General features: G+C 38.3%; 1 protein-coding gene across 6 annotated transcripts in view; it reads right to left on the bottom strand.

The window, feature by feature from the left end:
* The window catches only part of siz (Brefeldin-resistant Arf-GEF family protein schizo), a 277137-nt gene that overhangs the window by 74290 nt on the left and 176638 nt on the right, over positions 1-26209 (bottom strand). Inside the window, exon 1 of one of the 6 annotated variants that reach the window (XM_083117513.1) lies at positions 8874-9162. The exons of the other annotated variants lie outside the window; for them this stretch is intronic. The gene's annotated coding sequence lies outside the window, so the exon portion shown is untranslated. Of the gene's footprint in view, positions 1-8873; positions 9163-26209 lie in introns of those variants that run through there. 6 annotated transcript variants of the gene reach the window in all.

Genomic DNA, 26209 nt, shown 5'->3' with positions numbered 1-26209 from the left:
CTGCGATGTTTAATTATCAGGCTGAACACCGTACAATAGAGTGGTGGATTAACGACGACTTAGAGAGGAGTTTCTTTCAGGTACCTCCCGCGGTGTAAACTGAGGTTTCTTTTAAATCATAAAAAGAGGGGGCGCTCAATTTTCGATTTCAAAAGGGTGGAGGACGTTCGAAGATTTATTATAAGTTTTGGACGCGTTCGGGAGAGCGTTTACCTGCACTCAATCTATTTACAAAAGCATTAGTGTGTCATTAACACTCCTGTATATTATAATTTTCGCACTATGAGATTCTTCTAATTTCTATGAGGTTTCTGGTGCAAATATTTAAGGCAAAACACGGCTGCTTGATTTTGATGGTAAAAACCTCAACAGCAGCAATGAGAATGAAAAGAAAGAGCGGTGAGAGGAATCTTGTCCTACAATTTATCGCCATGTCACTTATATCCTAACTGCTGAATACATGCTGTTGCCCTGGGAGTTTACTTGTCAATTTGTACAATATGCAGCTACGATTAGCAGTATTACTCAGTTGCTGATAACACGCTTATCGTTACCGCACCTTAAATTTGGAATCTAATTTCAGTGTCTTATTTGTAATTCTATGTTGGTTATTTTACGTAACTTTTCTACCTCTCTCCGATGAAGAAATTCCATGCATTAGTCAGAATTCGAACCCAGGATCTCTGGCTTCGCAACGCACTTAATTTATTTCTCGTGTTAATAAAAAAGTAATAATTGAATTGGGTAAAATGTAAAAGGAAAATTGGAAGTTTTGAATCAAACTAGTTTCGCCATGGCTAGGTAAGCAAGGTTAGGGAATGAAGCTCAACAGATACTTTGGAACAATGCCACACACACAGTCCTGAATTAGAGATGCGATGTTGCATGCTGCTACTGCGTACAAAACACGTAGACGATTCGTTTGCATCTGCTGGCAGGACGAAGCTCGTTTACAATTCGAAGAAACTAAAGTGGATTATGTCGATTTGTTGTCCACTGTTATGTCAACGAATAAAAGTAATTGCTGTTTGAGACTTGCATTTTAAGAACATTCCTTTACGACAAACTTCGATGTAAAAAACAAATATGATAGCTTTTATATATTCAAACTTTATTGCATGTTTCCTGTTTCGAAAATGTGTTTGCTTCACAATTAAATTTTTAATTCTGGACGAACTTTAACCAGATTACGAACAACATGCTAACTGTATATAATGAGAGGTAGCGACGTAATGAAGAAGATGCTTGATTGCTCTTAATTTTCTTCATGTGCATAAAAACGGTTAATTCACAATGAACCATTTATTGCCAAATAATGTGCATTTTGGGCCACATTTTCAAGACCAGTAAGTTGTATTTAAGTAGCAATTTAAGTAAACTGGCTCGCTTATAAATACGTTACTCGCCATTATCAATATATCATTGTTCAACTGATTGAAAAAGTAACATTATTATTAAAATTGTTAAAATGTATTATTCTAACGAAAACAAAGTCTTGAATGCATTACAGACAAGAACAGTGGCAATACTGGGAATGAATGAGGAAAAAACGAAGTTCAATATACCCTCTTCGAGCACAGATCTTCTTTGTACGTATGTGATATTATTTTTCTGTCAGCGATCATACTAAAGACTTCAGTACTCTATGGAAACGGGATCAGCTAGAGCCCTTGAGATTATCTCTTTCGCTTAATTCATGCATTGTTGCTTATCGTCATAGGCGTAGCTTGGCGGGGGCACAGGGGTACTCGCTCCACAAAGTTTCCAGGCTTGTAAAAATTTACATGTTAGGGGAATTTATTTTAATTTTCTGGAACCCAAGGTTCATGTTAACCCCCCTCCCCCCAAGTTACGATGCTGTTTATCTTTGCATTAAAGACTCGTTAAGTTTTGTTCATATATATGTATATACTGAGGACGATCCTTTCCTATCTCTCTGCAACGAACTAAATATTTTGTGGCATATTCAGTGTCGGGAATCTGTGGAGCATGGCCGCACATAACGGAAGAGAAAGCGAGCTGGCTGAGCAAAGCAGTGCACGATGCTGCAAACGGCTATGCACTCACTTCCCTCTCGTGCGTTCATTGGTCGAACCTTATCGAGTCACTACTAGCACAGAGACTTGTTTTCATTCGTTCGCTCAGATTCCCTGGACAGTGTGTAGTAACCACAAATGTGCTGGATGGGCGCAAGCATACTGAATGAAAAAGTTATTTCTGAGGGCAACCCGACGTCAACGAACAAACTGTTATCAAATGAAGTTGCTCGCATTGACGTCCTCTAAACGCTGTGAAAGTTTGTATGTGGTTCACAATGACACCATGAGTATTTGCATATCCATATAATTACTATATAAATGTGTTTGTGTGTGTTACCCAGTCTTCACATATTGGTATTGTAAAATTATAATCATTTCGTATGGTTTTGGTAAGTGTCGTAGGGGGAAATTCCTTTAGAAAATACAGAGAATACAATAAAGAGAAAAAACGACTTTCATACTTACAATCCCCGGCTTTTTGTGTATCAAAAGACTGCAATCGCGTCATCGAAGTCACTTTCTAATCATAATGTGGATGGCGACTGTCTTTTTTAAGGATGTTGGCTCTCAAATACGTCTTGATTGATTTTAAACGACAGAAGCTCCTTTCCCCACTCGTTGCTGTTACAGGCGGTGTTAATCGATTTTTTTAAAACGTAAACTGCAAATGTGATACTTCGATGGAAGGCGTTACACACTGCTGCTTCAAACGATAATGACTTGACTTGAAACTTGTTGGCTCACTGGCATAGGGGTAAAATATGACAAAATCTGTAAACGTCCCTTTTCAAGGAGTTTTGAGGAATAAAAATAAAAATATCTCCTGATTCTGATTGCAATTTCAGCTACGGATGTCATTCACACAATAGGTAATATTGGCTCGGGACAAGGTCCCCTGCCACATGCTCTATCCTCTTCTTTTCATCTTTTCTCAACTGAGCCACGTTCCGAGCAATAATTACGAGTCAAACTGGTCGTGAGACTCTATTTACATAGGGCCCCTTATCCAGTTCCCAAAACCAGAATAGTCGCCACTGCTTCTGCTGATGTGTATTAACGTCATTATCGCAGTATTAACTTTATCGACATGTAATCCAGTTGTCTTAGATTCGACTTTCAGTGGAGGTAAATTTTAATTTCTGAGAGATCCAGTGACGATTACTTTACTTGCTTAACTTTCTCTTTGTTTTTTCTGGCACTCTGGAAAGGATATTTATTTAAGGATTCTACCCAGCATTTTATGTTGCTTGAACATTTTGTTTTGTTGGGATATATATACTTAGTCATCGCTTTGGGGGGGGGGGGCACGTGCCCACCCTGTTATAACCATCAATGTCTATTCATGCACTGTTGAATGGTATTTGCCGAGTGGCTAGCACATCGCGCTGCGACGCCAAGGATCCCGGGTTCGAATCCCGGTCGGGCTTGGTTGTTTGTGAATGTCCATTCATCAATTTCATCATTTCATCACTCATCCCCATCTTCGCAAATTAGCCAAGAGGCACAAAACGCGAAGTAAAATAAACTAAATCAATCAATCAATCAAATCAATTGAATGGTATTTAAAGGGAGTACATCTCCCCCTTTGTCTCCAGCGATCCTGAGACATTTAACTAGCAATTCCACAGGGAAATATAAATGAACTTAGGCCATTTTCATAATATTAAATTCTACTATCAATACTATATTTATTCAGAAAAAAACTAAAATAACTCAAGCAACTTTTACAAGTGGATAATGACTTTCAGCGACCACATCCGATATCTATTGCTCTTTTCTTGTAGTTCTAAATAACTTAGCTGCGACTCGAAAGAACAAATGGCCCTAATTAATGATGGGAAAGCCGCGAACTTTACATATTCTGTGCCACTCAAAGAGGCAATGGCATAACATTAGCGTGACTACTTTTCCCACCATCAAAGTTACTCAAATTACAAGGCATTACTCTTCTCTTTATTGGATACAGGTAAAAATCCTACGAGAAGCGTATTACACCAAAATATCGAATCGCTACCTTTTGTTCTGCAGAGGTCAACATCAACGGTGTTCGATTGTAACTTCTTCTGAAAGGTGAATGCAGTGCTGTCGCTTGTGCTTAATATTTTACGAATCGAATACTTCTACATTTTGTTACCAGACACCGCAGCTTCCATCGTGTTTCAACGATGTTGCGCATTTAGTCACACCTGGGAACTCAGCTGGTATTTTACTTTCTCATTTGAAATCAAGATTCCGTATCAGTCCTGTACTACTTGTCAAGTTTGCCGCAGTCCGGGTTATCTCTTCTTCCAAACAGCAGTCATCTGATTTTGCAAAGCATTTCGAGCACTGAAAAGGGAGACTTCACAGGTGATTTCAGCAGGTCAAAGCATCCTTTACTGCCATACGTTCCTTAGGTTGCTTGTTTATATTATGCTGCCTTCGCCTTCTTACAAAGACACGGTACCATGTAATATCAAAGCAAAGTGATACAAAAGTGTGATATTGTTGAAATTGTTAAGCCTTTCAGAACTGCGCGTATTGCTGGCAGCAAAGCTACGTCCCGTGTGGAGAAACTAACTGATGATAAATTGCCATAATTTGTTGGCACGTAAAGATTGATACTGCTTACAAACATCACTACAAATTTTAACGGGAAGAAACAATAAAATGATGCACGTCAGTAACGTAAAGTATAGTGGATTTTTGAAACATTGTCATATTCATTCTGACAAATCCATTTCAAGCCGTGTCCCTTAATGTCAAAATCAAAAAATTAAGTTTTGGATTACGCCCCTTTCATACATTTGTCGTCATGCTCCAGAAACAAGTTTGACAATTTTCATTTACGTAAAATAGGCCGGCCATCATATCTCGTTGGTATAAATCCATGCATAATGAACTAAATGCACAGAATGGCAGGTATAAAAGCAAAACACTCCGCTTGATGATGCTGATGTGTGAAATTGTGTAATAAGTCACAGGTGCTTCGTTGATATAAAATAATGTTTCCACTGGAGAAGGATATGTTGAAAATAATATGTAATGTGCAATCCCCGGCAATAAAAATGGGACACCTATATCCTGAAATACCCGCTTCCCTGCAAGGTGTTATGTGTTCTGCCTAATTATACGGCGATAACCTAATTTTAATAGCAAAATTTCAATATTTCAGGATACAGGTGTTCCGTTTTTATTGCCGGTGACTGTACATTAATGTAATAAAAAAAATACCATCGTCATGTCGCTCTTCTGCCTAGCTTCAATATACAGGGTGATTCAAAAAGGACCTTACAACTTTGAAAGCATATAGAAATTTATTCAGATGACTTACAAAGTCGGTTGAGATGCCATTGCAAAGCAAAACACGTCAAGGTTTCACTCACGTAGTCCATTAGTACCGAACTCACCCACCAGTAGCGCTGTCAACGTTGTTCTTCAAAATGGCTACTTTTACTGGTGCGGAACGTGCTCGCTGTGTGTTTTGGTTTCACGAGACGCAATCAGCAACTGAAGTGCAACGTAAGTTTCGTATGGAGTATCGTAAGGCGCCTCCTAGTAGGCCTACAATTATTTACTCTTGGCACCAAACCGTCGATGAGACTGGTTGCATGGCCACCTCGCTCCCCAGATTTGTCTGCTAGATTTTTTTTTTTTTTTTTTTGTGGGGTTTCATTAAAGATCGGGTTTTTGTACCACCTTTACCTGCTGATCTTGCTGAGCTGAGACTTCGAATTAACGCCGCCGCTGCAGAAGTGACGCCTGACTTACTGGTGAAAGTCTGGAATGAAATCGACTTCAGGTGGGATGTATGCCGCATTACAAATGGTAGCCACATCGACCCAAAATGAATGTTGTATGACAAACTTGATGTGTTTTGCTTTGCAATGGCACCTCAACCGACTCTAAGTTATCTTAATAAATTTATATATGTTTCAAAGTTGTAAAGTCCTTTTTGAATCTCACCCCTTTATATAGCTACAAGAGCATACAATATAGCACAAGGCGGCGTTAGGATTGGAAAGGTGGTGCAGATCTTACTATGAGGGGTACGAAATAACAAAATCATTTATTTATTAATGTAGCCTTATATGCTGTGACTTACGGTGAGCTGATTCGTTCAATTGTGATAAGTAAATAGGAAGTAATCTTTGATGACTGCTTTAAAACTATTTCATATTGTTATACAAATTAAAGAGAGGCAATCCCATTACACACAGAAGGTAATCTATCGACCGAAAGTTTGGACATGTCTGTCTCCACCGAAAAAGAAATGGAATGTATGACAAAAAGTGGAAAAATACTGAACAATACTTACTACAGTAATATGTGACAATAACGTTTATATTTTAGTTTAAGACGCTTGTGTTATATCTTTAATAAAATAAAACGCACGCACACATTATATATATATATATATATATATATATATATATATATATATATATATATATATATATATATACCGTGCGTCCATTTCGATCTGCAGCCGAGAGATCGGGAGAAGCGTGGCGGGCGGCACTGACGGAGATGCCGACATTTGCGGCCTGAAATGCCCGCTTATTTTTATGGACATATGCAGACATTTATATAAATATTGCAAAACGAGCACTAACCTGTGTTATAAGAGTATGGTTTTAATTTTAGTAGCTTAGTGACTGTATGTGCCGATGATTTTGACACGCCCACCTCTTGTGAAACACGGCGTAGAGGTTTGTTTGGAGAACGTTCTAACGCTGCACCAATATCATCGAGTTTTGCTTCGGTTAGAATCCGTCGTTTTTGCTTAGGTGTTTTAAAATTTAACGATTTAAGGACAAGATGTCTAACCGTATCTCTGTGTGGAGTTGAAACGCATGGGAATTTCTGTACAAATTACCTACACACGTCTCGACACGAGTTTGTTTTCACGTAGGTACGTGTCATACATAAAAAAATCTTTGTTCTAACGTGAATCTTGCGGTTGGCATTCCAATCGTCTCACTGACACGTCACACATACACACTACAATAACACAAACAAGTAACTGCAAGTAACCAAGAATAACACTCTTGCGCACAGTACGAAATTAACACGCTCTTGGTTTACATTGCTCGTCACTATATTTACAACTCTTGTCTTCATCTAGTCGCGAAGGAACAAAAAACTCGAGCTCGGATATTTCGGATTGCAAGGAAGCTCACGAAAACCATTCACTTTTATCGGTTTCGTCTGCAGTGTAATCCTGATACAGTGTTGCACATTCGAAACCTCCAAACGATTCCCATGGCCACAAAACTCTTTCAAGGATATAAACTTAAACAGGACGTTACTGGTCAAAACTATGATTAAAATGCTTTATTATCTGTGGCTCTTAACATCGTTTCTATAGCGTATTTATTTGTGTATATAAGAGCAGAACTTGGATGAATTACAGAAGAACTTTTGCGTGTTATAACACAGGTTAGTGATCGTTTTGCAATATTTATATAAATGTCTGCATATGTCTATAAAAATAAGCGGGCATTACAGGCCGCAAATGTCGGCATCTCCGTCAGCGCCGCCCGCCACGCTTCTCCCGATCTCTCGGCTGCAGATCGAAATGAACGCACGGTGTATATATACACACAGTATATACGAGTATACAGTATATACACACACGTGCATACATAAATAAATTGATCTTGTTATGACTTCTTCAAACTGGTAAGGATATACCACAGTACCACAGAGAACAAAAAAATGTGTCAATTGGCACAAATATCTTGACTACAGTAACACATTAAAGTGCATAAACTGCTAATGATGCACTTTTGGTGCATCAAAACACACAGAAATGCAGAAGAGGGTACCTTCATAAGCTGGTGTTCCGTGCAATGCGATAAAAATGCATCAATTGAGAAGATCAGACGCGATGATTTCAAACAAACCGAAATTACACGTTTGACTGTGTCAATTGATGCACCAAAATTGCATCAACTTTGATTTCATGCATTTCGAGTCGTGTGTGTAGGTTAGAGCTGATTTAACAGAGGCTAATAAAACGCATACTTTTAATGTCGTTTTAATTCAAGGTGAACATGTCAATGGAGGCGTCGGGGCGTAGTACCAGAGTAGATTGCTCTTTTAGTAGTCCATTGAAGTGTTCAATTGGTCATTATGTCAAAGTTAGCGTAATTCTACGAAAGTCGAGCTGTACATTTGTTAACTGTATATTGTCTGGTAGCAAAATTACATACCCGACACACAGTAATAAGCTACTGCTTACAATTTATTGCTGCAAGTGGTGCGAATATTCTGTTTTATGAAATCGACATGTGCAATTATTTTTTACTCGAGATTACGTCAATCTTATCTTTGTGTCATGCCTATTAGCCAGTATTAGCTTTTAAAAGATGCCCCAGCGAAGAAAAATAATTTATTTAATTTACCTCATTATTCTTATTAATATTACAGGATAGTCACTTCTGATCTGTACAGTACGTCACGTGAAAACACTTCTGCCTCGTCCCTAATTTGCAGTCAAACTGATTGACTACGACGATGCGGGCGAAGTACTTATAAACTAATTTCCGCGCACGACTAAATGCATTTTCTCCTGACTATGTGACATTGACGAGATGCTGACAAGATGAAAACGGCAAATTTGACCTAGTTCGTGTTAATAAATGAAAAGAAACGCCAATTCGGACAACTCAAACATATTTAACTACGTTATAACACCTCTCGAGCTTAGAAAGGATAGTGCAAAACGAAAACTTTGTACTAACATGTGCACAAATTGAAACTTATGAGTTTTTTTAAAGACAAGATCAATGGTATAAAATAGTATTGTCTCTCGTTCAAATTAATACAAACATGTTAATCAAATATTACCTGGTCCATAGCGTCCATGTCACGCCAGTCCAACTGTTGAACACTCGTAGGAAAGTGCACTAGTGGCATGGTCCGACCATTGCTCTCAGGGGAGAATATAAACAGTCAATGCACAATCTTGAATTGATAGACGTGAAATGCAACTCTCAGGTCTAAGTCGCAACTGTCCAATGGAACCAGTAACGCAAAATCATAGACAAGCATTTATACTGAGTAATTAAGCTGGTCATTGAATTCCGAAAATAAAAAGCTGTCCTGGTGATGTATGCAAACTGGCTTTGTATTGACAACTTTCAATCCGTTCGTCTGTTGTTGCGTCCGGTTTAGTTGTGTGTTTGTTTCTGCCTCGTCCTATTTTTAGTTTTACCGCCTACTATCGACACCTAGCCCGGGCATAAGTATTTTCAGTACGTAATGCGGAATTGCGATGCAGTGCTTACCACTTGCAATTTTTGCATTACACACACAACATCCTCATGACGAAGGCACAAAATTTATAACAAAACCATGCAAATGAATGAATGAACATGTTTCGGAGACAGGGCAACTGCTCTAACGTCTCAGATAATTGAGTTAGTGAATAAAAGTAAACTTACTTTTTTTTAGCAATGGTTGGAAACAAAAAAAAAGTGCAAGCCAGTTGTTCAAGCTTGGTCTAAACCGAGATTTGAAAATATCAGCAGAATTTGAATGGCCCAACATGGAAAAAGTCGATTATTCGTCCGCCATCTTGAAATGATTTGTCCGAGTTTACTTAAATAACAATACCAGATCAGCCATTCAAGGCTGATATGCGATTTTTTGCTTAAAATATCCAATTTTGCTGCAGATTCCGCGATCACAATATCGATGTATTGACCACATTTCGATCCTCGCCCTTACGCGCACTATATGACATAGATACTTTTTTAGAAACCCATAATTTGAGTAATGCCAAACACATCTGACAGTTTCCTTTTTTTATCTCCAGAAATGTAGTCTACAATTACAGTGGCGGCGATTAGGGGGGCGAAGGGGGCAGTTTCCCTCCCCTTACTTTTCGCCACTTTTACCCCCGTATTATACTAAACCTTATCTACAAAGGGAAATATACTGTCTTTGCCCCCCACTTTTGGAACCTTGCCCCCCCCACCCGGTTTTGAAACCCAATCGCCGCCACTGTCTACAAAGATATGTGCAAAATTTGAATCTCAACAAGATATGAAAAATCAATTTCTCGTCCGCTATAAAAAAGCTCCATCTAGCAGTTGCAAAATTTACAGCATGCCACAATATTTGAGATTGCAAATTTCTTCCTAAATTACGCAATATATATTTCTAAGATTTTGTTCCAATGTATGCCCTAGCATTGCTGTGAGTTTAGTTCCCAACGCTCAGTAAATGTTTTCTCGACAGAGTTTTGAAGGAAAATCTACACCAAGGGAGGTTGCGCACAACACAGGGAAAATCGGTTTTCGTCCACCATTTTGAAACTTTTCATCCGATTTTGCTCAAATGCAATACCATTTCAGTCATTTGTGATATCTAGCTCCAGTGCAAATTTCAGTTCCATCGCAGTAAACTTTCAGTAGTAATAGGTTTGACAACATTAATGACCTGCCCTCCTTTTTCTCTGTCCCTCCTAAACAACGCAATAAACGGACCAAATGTGGAAAAGAGTACATCGTTTCTCAGGTCACAGTGTTCTTGAGATCGATGCATAAAACGTGATCCGGAACTCGGGTTCCACCACGACAGTATCTTCAATAGTACATTTTCCTATCCCTATGATTAGTGTATTATGCATTCGATTAGTCAATGTCAAAACAGTCAATACTGCGACACGAGGAACATAAATCTGAGTAAACACCATGTGGATATATCAATTTAGTTACTTATGACCAAGTCTGCAGAATATGTGAAATAACAAAGAAATAGAAAGGGCATTAGTTGCGTCAATCAAAACTATTTAATGGAAAGTACATTAAGCACGATGGTCCGGTCGGTAGAGCGTCTGACTGTCACGTGGGTAGTGTTGCCCACGAGACGAGACTTTGGCCTGTCTCGTCTCGTGGAAATGCTGTCTCGTCTCGAAAATATTCGTTTGTCTCATGACAAATGGTCAATCTCGTCTCGTCTCGAATTTTTAAAAGCCTGTCCCGTCTCGTCCCGTGGACAACACTACACGCGGGAGATCTCAGGTGTGTATTTGGTTCTGACTAGATCATATAGCGGTTCATTTCTCGTGTAGAGCGGCTCTGAAACCCACCCAGTCTCAAATCAATGGGTACTCGGAGCAATCCTTAAAGGAGGAAGGGGTAAACGCGTTCGGAGCGTGGTGCTGATCGCATCAATTCCTCCATGGTCGAGATTGAAAACGTGTGTTGTCCTACTTCGACAACCCCTACGTGCCTTCATGGTAGGGTGGAGTGCGCAAGGCATAATATTATCTTTTTAAACTTTTGGCTAAAAAGTTACTAGGGTAAAATTACAATCTGAAGTAAATTTCGTTCTCCATTAAATTATTTATTTATGAAGTATGATTATTCGTAATGTTCGAAAACTTCAAAAGTTGTATATTTAACAATCTTTAAATCTGTTTCATGTTACTTTTCAGAAAAGTAGTGTTATAAAAACTAATAAAAATAACTATCGAGTTGAATATGTGTACTTCAATTTTATTTTCCTTTGGATAGTTGTATCTAAAAAAACGTTAATGTTTAATAAGCATTAATTGGAAGCAAGGAAATATTAGAGTACTTATCGACGACAACTCCCATAACATACGTTGCGGAGAGGACGAAAAGAGAGGATCACGAGGGTAACCTTTGTTATTTTAGAGTTGTAACTGATGTTCATCAACGCCGAAAGAAAGAGGGAGAGGAGAAAGAAAGAGAGAGAGGTTTGAATTCTCATTCTCGCATTCTCTACCATATCATCCATCCATTCTCGTTGTCAGTTGATGAAGTGGAAGTAGTTCTTCAAAAGACAAAACACCGTTATAACTTTATCTCAAAATATTTGAAGCATGACTTCTGAAAAAAAAAATGGTTCATAATAACGTAAGTACAAAGTTTAAGTACTTATTGACGTTAATCTTATCTTTAAAAAAAAAATGACCCGAGTATTTCATCAGCTTTCTTGATTTCTATTCGTAGATAACAACAAACAAGATATAGGTTATATCCAAAGTTCTGATCTACAGCGAAGCAAACGGCAGTAAAAGAAAATAATTAAATAATTTATAGAGTAACAAAAAAATAAAAAAGTTCGAATTATTATGAAATAACGCGAATGTATTTGCGTGTAGTGAAGTCTTTGTAAGTGAGGAAGAATTAATCAATTTTCGGCATTAAAACAACACACGCCACATATACACTCATGCTATGTTCTTTTCAGTTCACTTGACTAATTAGAAATGCCTACTGAATGTGTTTATACTGGTCAGAATAGCCTGATTACATCACAATTGCAGAACCCAAACAAGCGGTCAGAAGTGAAAAGTCAAAAACAGAATTACATGCATGTGGCTCATAGCTTCGCACACAAGCGCAACATTATCATTCCTAATAAAGTTGTAAATTTTGTTCTACAGACTTTATTTTCTTATAAGCAACTCACGTGGATATCTAAGCAAAAGTCACAACGAACTCATTTTGATTTCTCTCTATTTATTACTGCCATAAACAGGAACGACAGTTTTCTGTGGCACAAGACATTTAATAGCCAGCTCGGTGGCCGAGCGCGTCAAATAGTCGACTTTTGTTCTCGCTACCGAGGCTCCCGGGTTCGAGTCCCGGCCTGAGCATGGGTGTTCCTTGTGATTGTCTTCTCCATCAATTTCATCTAATTATCACTTATTCTCGTTGTCACGATAACTAAAAGTGGCAGCAAAGCAACATAAAATAACAAAAATTCAAATACGGGATATATTTCATTACATGATGCGAGAGCAAAGGTGCAAGATTTGTGTCTCGGATTAGGTAAAGATGTGTCCTTGTAGTTGTTATTCCATCTGTTTCATACCCACCACCACCACAATGGTAGAAGAGGGACATAAGTAAAACATGTAAGTATAAGTATGTTGAGGTAAATATTTGAGAGAATATCAGAATATCGGTTCGATAAGGTGAAGAGTATACCTATTATTTAAATATTAAGTTGTATAGAAATGTACATTCGCAACGCAATATTCATAGTAACCGATCATGATAGTTTTAACAGTAATAATCATATTACATGGTGCAGGTAAGTGTAGCTAAAAGAAAACTTAATCCACAAAAAAACTAGAATTTGCTGTACGATATTTTTCTTTGCTTGCTACCATTTCACGCACAGCACAAGAAAATTTAGAAGTTAACTGCTTCCGCATCTGCCCCTTTCCCTGAGACCGAAGATACAGTCAAATGGTATGGAAACACAATCAATTTACGGGAATTTAAGAATTCGTATTCTGTGTAGAAAAGTGGAGTGCGTGTGTTATATCCATATTTTTACACCGATTGGTAGCCTATTCTGATTAAGCTCCCAGGAGAAAATTGTCGCTGTTATTATTCCATATAATTAAAAAGCGTTTTAAAATTCTATAATTTATATTATTTTTTGGCATGTAAGCCAGACAATGAAAAATATCAAGAGGCAATACAGATACCAGGTTGTTTTTAACGATGAGTTGTAGGAATTTCAGCAGGTTTTTCTTCAATAAGTTCCTAACACGACAATTTACTCCTAACTATATCATCCCACTCCTTCTACATGCCATAAAATGCTCTGTTATTCAGGATTGTATACATTACACCAATTACGACAAATGTCCTCCAAGACACTGCCAGAAAAATGCATATAATTTGTGAGAAAAAAAAACTGTACTTTTGTGCTCTGTTTGTCCTACTTTCCTTTCTTCCTCTTGGCTTGTAATTTATACTGTGGCGGACGTGCAAATGTTTAAAAAATTACGAATTCCTTGCCGCGTTTCAGTACACCGACTATATTTCTTATTTTCATTTTTACCATTTTAATTCCCAGTAACGCTGCACACGTTCTCCTTGGAAATCTTAGTTTCAGGGAGGCAACATCTGTTCCTCGCCAAGATTTTGGTTTCTCTGAAGGCAGAGAGCCTTTTGTATCTGGCTCCGCCTTCCACAGACAGCGGCGAACGTTACACCACGTTAAACAATTAAAGCGACATTGCAGCACGATTAAAGCGAAAACAGGAACTAACCATTGTTATATTCAGGACTCATTGTTCCGTTCGTCGAAAGTATTTCCATTTGTACCAACCCATGACGGCAGGTTAAAAAAAACACCGGGCTAAAATTTAAAATCTATTAAACAGAAACTCTCAAGACAAAAATTAAACAAGTTTACAAATGACAAAAAATGTATCCGGAGTTAAATCCGTAAGAAAATGCTGTCAGTATGATAAAGAGGAAAATATGAGTAATAAGACGGATGTGATGGTGTCAGATAAAAAAGGAAAGGAAGTGTTTTATATGTAGCAGTTATTAACAAGAAGAAAATACGCTGGTTCAAAAGTAAGCCTGTAGAGCAGAATATAGTATTCAAATTACGAAGGTGTGAATGTTAGTTACCATGGCTACGTATTAGGGGACCTACCAGCAGGAAACAAATACAAAAGTCACCTGGAAAAGAAAAGACACGCTCGCTCAAATCGTATCGTTAGAATTACAGTTAAGATATGTTCAATAATACAAAGAAATTTTATGGAGGCTCAACAGTTAGTTTTCTCTGAGATTTAATGCTACAATTCTTATCTTTTACGGCATACGGGATCAGGACGTACGGTATTATACAAATAAATGCTAATACAATATATTGCATACATAAACTGGTATTGAGCTCGAAACACAAAACACAAAAACGTGTTTGAATAATTGATATCCTACCTTCTTTTGACCAAAGATAAAGTGACTACATTATCCCAAGAGAGACTTATTTGGATTCCAGATAGGAGGTCCGGTTTCAAATCACGCTTTAAACTGAAGGTCCATACTTTAGTAGCTTACCTGTGTCTGTATCGGGTTAACAACAAGACCAAAAGAAACAATTTTCCCCTAGACTTTCAATTAAGATTTGTTGCGAAAAACTTGATTGGTATCAATTTTTTTTATTGAGTAAAAAAAATTACATGATGTGTGCTGGACTTGCACCCTGGATAATTTCTAACAGAGGACGAAAACCTTTTAAGACTATAATCTTTGATGTGTCATTACTAGGAGCCTGTTCTCAAATTTGGCCTTCGAGTTTAACATTTAGGAGGGAGGAGGAATCTAGAAAATGTAATGTTTTACAATCTCGCATTGTAATCAATTGGTCCCGATGTCGATCCACGGTGGAGGAATCACAGTGGTTGGGATTCATCTTTATACCTCTCCTAGTACTTTATTTATTTGAATTACATATACTCGATGTGCACGGTACTCACGTATTTTACGTAATTTAAATGTTGTTTTCTTTTCATCCTACCCTTTCGTTCATCATCTTCTGTTTTATTATAATAGAACAGAAGAAGATGAACGAAATACATATGTAGTCATCTAAATAAATGTATCCCTATTGTAAATGGAGTAGTGGCTTTGTTATAGGCTATAAATAAATCACTAAAACTTAGGCTAGCCGCACGCCGGATCGGGCACGACACTACACAAGACCGGAATCGAAGACCCGACACGACGAGTTATTATATAATTACATTCACAGTAATGTGCATTAATTATTATAAGAGGCTGAAAATTACAAGTAAGACTTGTGTAGGTCGTCGAAAGAACGCTATACAGTTTTCAAGTGTTTTCAAGTGAAGCAGTGTTTCTGATGGAGCAGCACTGTTTGGGGAGGAAATGTCTTTCTTGCTTTCCTCTAGGAGAAACGTCTTGCTTGCCGAAAGTAAAATTTCAAGGTAAAATTATTATTTTCGATGCGGTTGTATAGTCGCTGCTTCAGGGCATGTTGACCGCGTTTGCTGAGAAAATGAACTGAATGGATATGCTCAGAGCGTTTTGTCGTACCCCAGCCCGAGACAGGACAAATTTCTACGGACCTTCCTTGTTTCGTTGCACACGGTCTAAAAATATTTACGACAAATGTTCGCTAGGTGTGCGGCGGCCCCTAGACTACGGGTCTGTGCAAATACCTTCCGTCACTGGTTGTTATAGACAGTGTCGTGCCGTGTCCGATCCGGTGTGCGGCTGAAATTATTTCATTGTTCGCGCATACACTGGCCAGATATTTTCAAGGTCGTGAATGACTCGGTAAGTATTCCGAAATACACGCATGCTCCTACACGCGCACACATGTGAAGTGTTACGCAACAAGACTGTATCTACCTACCCATATCTCCTACATGCATGGTGATTGCGCGCCTACACGGCACAAGGCAATTTCCCGCACCTTAACTTCTAATCCGCTACGTTTTCCTTCAATGCAAGATGTATGGTTCCATGAGGGCGGTGGTATCTCGCATCCGGAAACCCACGCTGAAATGTTCTCAGTCTGTGCAAATTTCAGAATGGAAGATCGCCAAGGATTTAACTTTAAGTCGTACAAAACATCATCATCATCGCCTTTTGTAATCAAGAGGTCCTGGGTTCGATACCCGGTTGAGGCACATAGTGGTTCGGATCACACTTTAAACTGTAGGTCTAGTCCCAATTAGCCTTACTGTGCATAAATTGGACTTAAAAAATACACCCAACTTGTACAAAATATTTTTGTCACTGTCGATACTCAACGACATTGAAACAGGAACGTGTCCTACAGCCTCAAATCAATGGGTACCTGGGGACAACCTTGGGGAAGGGGGGGAAGGCGTCCGGAGCGTGGTGCTGATCACATCACCTCCAAAAATTGCCGAGATCGAGGATGTGTGGAGCCCCCTACCCCCCACACCCCTAAATGTGCATTCATGGCACGATGCTATATGCACGGGGAACTTTACCTTTATGCCTTTTTTTGAGTGTCCTTTAGAGTTCTGGTTTGATTTCCTGTAGTGACACAAATTTCTGCGATATTACATATAGGTATACACACAATTTCGAATTGCTCCTGCACATTACGATAGTTTTAACAAGATTTACTCCGAACAGATTATAGTACATATTCGAAATAGGCATTATTCCGAAACCGAGGTCACTGTTGTTAGTGAACCGAGACAAAACGAGAACGATTCAATATATACATCTGTGGTTTAGACGCAGGGACGAAAACGGAACAGGGAACCCCCAAGATATACTTTCCTTTTGATACTTCAATAACTCTTTCAAGCATGATACCGATTCCTTTCCCTCATCGTAAATCCACATAATTTTCCGACTTGACCGAAGCATCCATACCCATAGGGTTGGTTTCGGGAAGAGACGAGCTTCATTTTTAAATGCCTGTTTCGTCGTCGATCTCGTCTCGAAACACACAGTACAAACAACATACACAGGGTATTGCCGCACGAACATTCACGGTGTATCAGGGTCATTAAGGCAAACAGCTTTTGGTAATATCGATTTTCTTTCTGACAATTCATTCCAACGGTACACACAGTCGAAAAAACTATTTTTATCCTGAATATACGTATATATTCATGCTGCACAGGTTCACAAAATATACCTACAGTAGAGTATTTTTGTTTTGAGTAAATTTTCAAATATCATACATTCTGTTCATCAAAGTCTCCAACGGGATCGAGAGTCTCAGACACTAAGTCTCGTCTCGTCTCGATTTTACAGAGATCTGTCTCGTTCTCGGTCTCGTAGACATGCATCGAAGGGTGTGGTCTCTTACGCGCCTCAATTTTTTAACGGTCACTCCGTTCTCCATCGAATTTCAAGAAGACACGAAGACTTGTCTCTGTATCTTACATACATACCCTATATACATATAATATTGCAGTTTCCATAACATTTTCTTGCACTCGAAAAGTTCCCTCCGTGGGGTTGCGTATTACTTTGTGTTGGGCGTTTCGACTTATTTCTGGTGAGTGCCCCTACACATCCTCAGATTTTATCATTTGTGTATCATTTCTAGTCAACAAAGAGTTCAGTCGGCCTACGTGGCGGAGTTGTTAGCGCAACGTGCTACGACGCCAGGGCCCCGAGTCAGAATCCCGGCCGGGCATGGGTGTTCTTTGTGAGTGCACCTTCACCAATTTCATAATTATCATCACTCATCTTCGCGATTAGCCAAAAGTGGCAGTAAAGCGAAGTAAAATCAACCAAATGAATAAATTACAATGAGTTCATCTCCTTATTAGTTGTGAATGAACATTTGTTATTTTACTGAAGAAATCTGGCGATGTTACACTTTTCATAATGTCTTTGTCGCCAGATGAGGCGATGGACCAAATGGTCGACGTGCCGACACATCATATAATGTTGAAACCAATCAAAAATTATTTGTATTATGTACAGTCACGGTCAATTCTGAGTTGTAACAAATCCACTGGCTTTCAATAGAGACATTACAATCCAGAAGTGTCCATGACTGTACTACTAACTCCTGTGTAAAATATTTGTAGCGCTCCTGTTGCTAACAGTGATGCAGTAAACTTAGCTATCAATTTCTTACATGAACCAATAAAAATCCTAAAACAAATATCCGCTAATAGTGCAATGCAACTCAATAATTTAATTTCTCTCATTCGAAGTAAAAATAGTGCGTCAAAGTACCCAACATGAAAATCAATTGAGAAATTTATCTTCCAGTAGGAAGGCCAAGAGGAAGGTGGAGAGATAACGTTGAGATGGACCTAAAGGAAATCGGTAGGGATGGAAAAGAGTATATAGATCCTGCTCAGGATAGGGACAGATGGAAGGCCTGTATTGTTCAAGCCGTGAACCTTCGGGTTTAAGAAGGCTAGAGAGTTAGTTAGTTAGTCAAAAAATAGGGTGGAGAACAATGGCATCCATTTCTGGTTGTTAATCAAGTTGGAAAGGCAACTTGGCTATTCCATTTATCAATTTTGAATTCCATTAACACACTTCCACCAACGTGTTCCTTGTCAACGTAAATTATTTCATGTTAATACGGTCGAACAATAACACGTACAGTGTGATGAGCAAAAGCATTTGAATGCTTGAAACTCATTTATAATTATAATGTGAGTGAGATCACATATCACTAATGGTGTATTGACTTGTGGGATAAATGCTATAGCATACACACGCGCACTTGTTTGTACATCTTGCTGAAAAAGTGTTTGTAATATCTCCTGGTGTACAATTGTCAATGATTGGTAATGAGTAAGAAAAGTCTGATTGTCTTTATTCTGTGTAGATCCGTGGATCTGTTTGCCAATTTTGAGGTATAAATGATGTAATCGGGTGTTTAGGATGGATTATTACTTCAAAGCAGGTCGAAACAAATGTTACGAGACGAGACCAGACCCGACCTTTCCAAACAAGTCTGTGACTTACTGTCCGAGAGTCTCGTCGTGATCAAGGCCCAGGTCAAAATTTTCCTACGTGTCTACATGTTCTACATTAAATCAAACATGTGGGCCTCCCCGATAGTGCAGTGGTTGCGTCGTCGCCTTGTAATCAAGGTGTCCCGGATTCGATACCTGGTGAAGGCACATAGTGGTTCGGATCCCACTTTAAACTGTAGGTCCAGTCCCGATTAGCCTTACTGTGCATAAAGTGGACTTAAAACACCAAATCAATCAATGAAATCAAACATGCAAGAGGATGACTGATTATTTATAGATATGTTATGTGTATTGTTGATGTACCAAATATACGTTTATTTTCTTTAACATTTTTAACACTTTGTATCTATTTGTCGAGATTTGAGACGAACAAAAATACGCTTCCTCTTCCATGAGACGAGATGGCCATGTCTTTGTACCATACCTTATTCAAAGCAATTTGATACACATTTTCATAAATATAAGAACATTGCATCTCTCCTTCTAAAGTTCTACGTTCCAGTACTGAGCGTTGCATTATGGTTGTTCTATAAACTATAATATCTAGTCCTCACTTCTCTCATTGTTACGCCGGCTTCCGTAGCGGAGTGGGTATCACAGCGCACTACGACGCCAAAGAACCCGGGTTCATGGGCATGGGGATTTGTGAGTGTCACTTCATCATCACCACTCATCCTCATCTTCGCGATTAGCCAAAAGTGGCAGAAAAGCGAAGTAAAACAAACCAAATCAATCAATCGCATTGTTACGAGGCCTCCTCATTGGCTTAGTGGTAACATCGTCACCTTGTAATCCAGGGATCCCGGTTTTCATTGTAGTTGGAGGCACATCCCACTTTAAACTATAGGTCCAGTCCCAAATCCAAATTAGCCTATTTGTGCATAAAATGGACTCAAAACAAAAACTCTAATCTCATTGTTACGATTAACCTACGTAGGTAGGAATGCGATTATGTTAAATAATCGAAAATACAAGACAGTAGCCTGTTTTGTTGATTTTTCTTTGATTTTGTTTTTCATTTTATTGTTTTGGCGCGGAAGCAACTAACTGGCCTACTACATGGAGAATTCACACTGCACAAAAAGATTATAGTAATGACAATATTTACAGGATTATGTATTTTTTTTAATAGAGACAGAAATTAAGATTGTTAAAAGTATATTGTAGTATTATGTTACGTAATGAATTATGACATGTGTATAGTGTGATAAACTACGCATATTTCCAAAAGAAGCCATTTCTACAGACTCTGTACGAAATGAGAAAATAAATTATTTCTAGATCTTGATTTGTAATATGAAATGTAGAAGTCAATTTTTAAGACAGGAATATTGTTTTATTGTCAAGAAGTCTGACTAAGACTAAGCGTTAATGCACATGATCTTCTGTTTTCAAGGAAAGTATCAATTCTTGACATGAGTCATCAATCTTTAAAATAACGTAGATGTTGATTTAATTTTCTTTGGGCCCTTATGTTTCACATTCTTTTGATGGATGATATTCATAAATACAATTCCTCTGAATGATCAGATTTATTGTATGCTGATGACTGCAAATTGTTCAGAAATACAAGGGTCGTTCAAAGTTGGCTTGAGACTTTTATTTCTAGGAAAAAATTGGAAAGTCCTACAAGCACCTTTAAAGGAATCCCCCTGAGCATCCAAGCACAGCTGCCATCATTGTATCTGTTCCCTGAGTCCTTTGGCGTAAAGGAAGTTCACTGCTTTGGTAGCCATTGCGGGACATATTTTGTCAGTGCTTCATATGTCTTCAATTTCTTCCGTCTTATGGGGTGTAAGGGGTGACCATTCACGTAGAACACCCAAATGTCAAACTCACTTCCACCCTGGACTGCAATTTGCAGACTAACGAGGCTCTGGCGTCTGGACATACGGCCAGCATCGTGTGCATTGAAGATCATCCAGGTACAGAATAAAGAGAAGAGGCCCAAGAACACTGCCTTCGTGTACACCAGAAGATACAGCTTGATAAGAGGAAGAGATTCCGAAAAGTACAACCTTTTGTTGTCTGTTTTGGAGGTAGTGTTTGAGCAGAAGAGAAATTTTCCATGAATATTGAATCAATGAGATAATTTATGTAGGAGGCAATTGTGTTTTATAGAGTCGAAAATACTGTATGGTAATTATGTATGAAATCAACTTACTAGATAATGAGTGAAGGCGATAACAGAAAGAGAGCTTTAATCTATAATTCAATGAAAAATCACGGAAAGGATTACGTTGAAGATAACCTCACTATCTGGAAGCTAATATTATTGTCGAAGATACATCTCACGAAAATGCTGTTCTTTTTATCTGCATTTATATATTTTTCTTACTGTTGAATAATGGCACAAATTCGAATTAGATTACCTACAATAAATATTCATCTTATGTATCTACAAAACGCATGTTGGTGTATTTATTTGGGTAATCAAATGCACAGTTTGCGCACTATTAAGTAAGCAATTTTTTTTCTCAAAAGGTCCTTTCGAATAACAAATCACTATTGGCTGATCTGGTGTTGAACCATAATTGTGGGAAAAGCACAACAATATTAAATGTTTCAAATTTAATGTAAATAAAATTAAGTAATAAATATCTACGTACAGCTGAATGAAAGGAAGGCATTGCTTTATTGAAATAATTTTGTACATATTATGTGACAGGCCAATGAAACTCAATTTGCCGGGTCTTTTTTTTTTTCGAAATACTTACGCAAAACGGGAAAGCGTCAACTAGCAACTTGCAACTTTTCCAGATTTCCGCTCCGTTTCTGTTCCACTGAAACTTGATTTTAAAAATAATTTTTAAATAATGTCCGAAAGTGGGGATATAAGTGGAAAATTAATTTTGCTTTGACTGTTCCACACTCTTACAACTAAATTCCACAAAACACCTAGTAGTGTATCACCAAGTAATAACCTGTTCCCTTCTAGTTGTCAAAATGACTAGAATAAGGAGTTACTTAATAGCGAAACGTTCCCGAACACTCACGCATGATGCAGAGTGGCAAATATTTCACACCCTTTTAAACGTCCTTGAGTAGCAAAGCCTGTGGAGCAGAACCATTATGGGTTTCCGACTTATATTACTGCTGCTGTGTCAGATTGTTGCACTGTTGTTACATGAGGGCATGGGCGTCGCCGAAGGTCGAACCGTAGACTCCCTTCAAAATCGGGATCATTTGGTTTCAAATTTTAAAAAAAATTGCAAAACGCTCATTATTTTGATAGTTGACAACAGATATAAAGTTCAGTTAATATGTTAATAGATATTCAAGCAGAAGAACCAAAGAAAAAATGAGATAGCTCGAAAAATTGAGTGGAAAATAAAGGAACCAGATCACAACCTCGTGTTTTCATATTCTAGTACGCAATCCGAAGAATAAATGGTTTCATACGTTTCAATATCAAAATCGCAATTTCACAATATTAAAAAAAAAAAAAAAAAGTCTTTGGGTTCGGGCCACGTGACGCTCACTGGTTCGAGTCTCCTGGAGGGAAGCGTAACAACTAGGGCTGAGCCGATATCACTTTGAACCGATACCAATGCCGATACTCTTACCGATTCCCACCGGTACAGATACTTTGAAAATTGCAATAAATAAAAGTTGTTCAAAATATTGATTAATATTAGTGTATAAATATTCTTCAATTATATGCATCAATTGACCAAGAAATTTGCTTTAGAATATTCAAGAATTACATCAGAATATTAAAATAGATGTTACATAACCACAACATCCAGTTTTTTATGCAAAATTGGTGCAAAATAAATAGAAAGTTTGAATCTTGCAAAATTTCTAGGATAATTAGACTTCGCGAAAGTGTCGTTCCTAATTTTTGCGGACCCCGTGAAAGACCAAAATGCTGGAAAAGTATCGGCTGGTATCGAAAAATGAATTCCAACCGATACTTTCCGACACCGATACCGATACATCGGCATCGGCTCAGCCATAGTAACAAGTTTTCTCTTCAGATTTCGGACAATGTATACCGGTGGAAATTGGGGAGCTACGAATGAGTAGCTTAACCCAGTCATGGAAACCTACAACAACTTCTGCAGGTCCGTCGTGTGGACCACACGTCTTCCGTAACTGGTTGGAAGATCGTCCACCTCTGCGAGGCATGTGGGAGTGAGGCCGGCAGTCGGTAGGTAGGAAATTCCATTTTATAATGAGGAAGCCCTTTACAAAAATGCTGGTGACGTCCATGCATGGGATTGGGCGGCATCAACTAAAGAATTAATAGTGATAATGGTATATTTTGGCCGTTATGCATAAAAGTTACACAGATGTGCTTCTTGGTTCTGCTTCTTATTCTGTCTACAGCGTGACTACTGGGGAAAAAATCCATGCCCAAAATTCCCATACCCACGGAAAAAAACAGTCATTGGAGCACACGTCATGAAGAAATTTGGAAATTATCGTTTAAATCGAAGAGGATTACTCAAAAAAATGGTAACACACTTAGCGTAAAAATTACGGAAAAAACTTCCTTGTTTCATAACCTCTCCAAAACGATACAAATGTTGTCAACTGGCACACGGGTTGGGGGAAAAATCTGAATAAAAAGCGGAGAAGGCGCGTTGTAGACTCCCATCATCTGACAAGAATTCTGTGGACGGACGAATGCAAATTCGACCGCGATGGTATTACGAATTTTCATAATGCGCATTTTTGGTCATAACCCCAGAAAATCTAAAGAAAAGGCTCACCAGAGAAAATTCTCACTAAATGGGAATCATCCACAATCATGTGATCGGGCCATTCTATCTGCCACAAAACCGAAACGGCATTACCTACGATAACTAATGGAAGAATTGACGACGCTGCTGGAGGATGTGTCGCTCGCCACAAAAAGGGGTATGATTTATCAACAGGATGGCTGCCCAGCTCACTATTTCCGGGGTGTGCGACAGTGGCTGGACGACAATTATCACATGCGATCGATTGGTCGAGGCGGCCCGACCCCTTGGCCGGCGAGGAGTCCGGATTTGACGACATGCGACTTTTATTTTTGGGGTCACATGAAAGAGTTAGTCTACAGTCCACCAGTGGATTCCCAAGAAGAGTTGAGAGAGAGAATTGTGACAGCCGCCCAATACATAAGAGACTTGAGTGTCAACGCGAGTGACTGTGTCTGAAGTACGCCGCAGGCTGCGTGCTGGCATACATAACCGGGGAGGCAATTTGAACAGGATTTGTAGTTTTCGTACCAGTTAATTCTGACAACCTGGAATCATGAGAATGGTAAATAACATTATTTCACTCATTTTCGTTCCTTTATTTCTCACAACCGATAACTTCTTTTCACTTTACAAAGAGGTCTACAACGCGCCTTCTCCGCTTTTTATTCAGATTTTTCCCCCAACCCGTGTGCCAGTTGACAACATTTGTATCGTTTTGGAGAGGTTATGAAACAAGGAATTTTGGGCATGAATTTTTTTCCCAGTAGTCACTCATTCGTCAGCTGTTAGAAACATGTCGATTAAGTGCCCAGGGTGTAGTAGTTTTTTCACAATTAGTAGTTTTTTGGTCGCAAGTCGGAATATGTCACGAAAATCTACAAACTGCAATAACTCGAAACCCATTGATTTCCGACCCCCAGTGGATAGGGTCAAATTTGTTGCAAATAAGTCGAATTACCAATCACCCTGTATATATATATATATATACACACACACCAAGAGCATGGATAATCTATTTCGCGTAAAGAAAAGTTTTCTACTTGGTGTGTAAAATACGCGTTAAAACCACGTAAAATGCGAAAAGTACGTAAACAACTTACAAACCCACAGATTGAAAGATGCTGCGACAAGAAACTATAGCAATCCATATAGTATACATTATTTTATTAATTATTATTAGTACACATTTATTAGTCTGCTATTTAAGAAAACAATTATGGTGCACTTTCCAGGTAGAAGAGAGATTATAATGGTCTACAGCCAAAAGTTTTCGGAAACCTAACTGAATTTTAATAATTGGAAGGTGTTAAAAGTTAAACTCCTACTGTTCGAATATGCCGTATATTGTGATGCGATATCCTCCCCAGAAATACTGGGGTATTTGTTATACGTGGGTGAACCTATTCCTGGCCTAGTTTATTAAGTGTATACCTGAATATTTTTAAAATAACTGGTGTGTGTGTGTGTGTAGTTTTCGAAAAAATATAAACTGTTTCAGAAGGACATTTATTCACGATGTTCTTAATATGTTTCCTTGATGTTAAAAGATGTCGGAAGTGGAGTGTCCCTATTAGTTCATGCACAGGCATGAGTGGTGTTCAGTTTGCATTTCAATTCAAATGACTAGATAATGTACTTACAGAGACTACGTTGAAAGTTGCCTGTACAGTATATCAATAATTAAAAGTAGGCTCTCTTGTTTGTCTGGGAAGATCCAAAAATTTTATTGCCATTTTCGGACTCAGCACCTCGAGTTCATTAAGAAATGGCGGTTTTCATTTCTGAAGCACACAAATTTACATCTTGTAAACCAGTGTTATGCCTAAAATTCTCTCCGTCTCCTCCTTCTTGTCACTGATTTAGGTTACAAATATTTCACTTAACTAATTGGAATTGTAGCTAATCTTGATCTTATACGAAATAAATGTATCAATTGTAAAATTTCAGGTTTCTGCAAGTCATGTTACGTTGCTAACCTTGTTTTACTTGTGCACGTCAACAATCCTGATGATGATGTAGTGGCCTGATTTTATTTCAGACTAAGTTAATGTTTTTTGTCCTTTTAGCGGCCTGATGATAGTTTTTACCCTCTGTACACTCAACCACATATTGGGAATGCTGGTATTAAAATAATAAGGGCAGTACGTTAGAAAATGTAGGGTTTCTAACTTATTGGGAAGAAAGGCTTACAGTCAACAATTTATTGATGACTGGGGGATGGATTATTGCATAAA

The sequence above is a fragment of the Lepisma saccharinum genome, chromosome 2 (assembly GCF_977018435.1).
Source record: "Lepisma saccharinum chromosome 2, izLepSacc3.1, whole genome shotgun sequence".
In the NCBI taxonomy this organism is placed as follows: domain Eukaryota; kingdom Metazoa; phylum Arthropoda; class Insecta; order Zygentoma; family Lepismatidae; genus Lepisma; species Lepisma saccharinum.
This window is presented reverse-complemented; position numbering and strand designations above follow the sequence as displayed.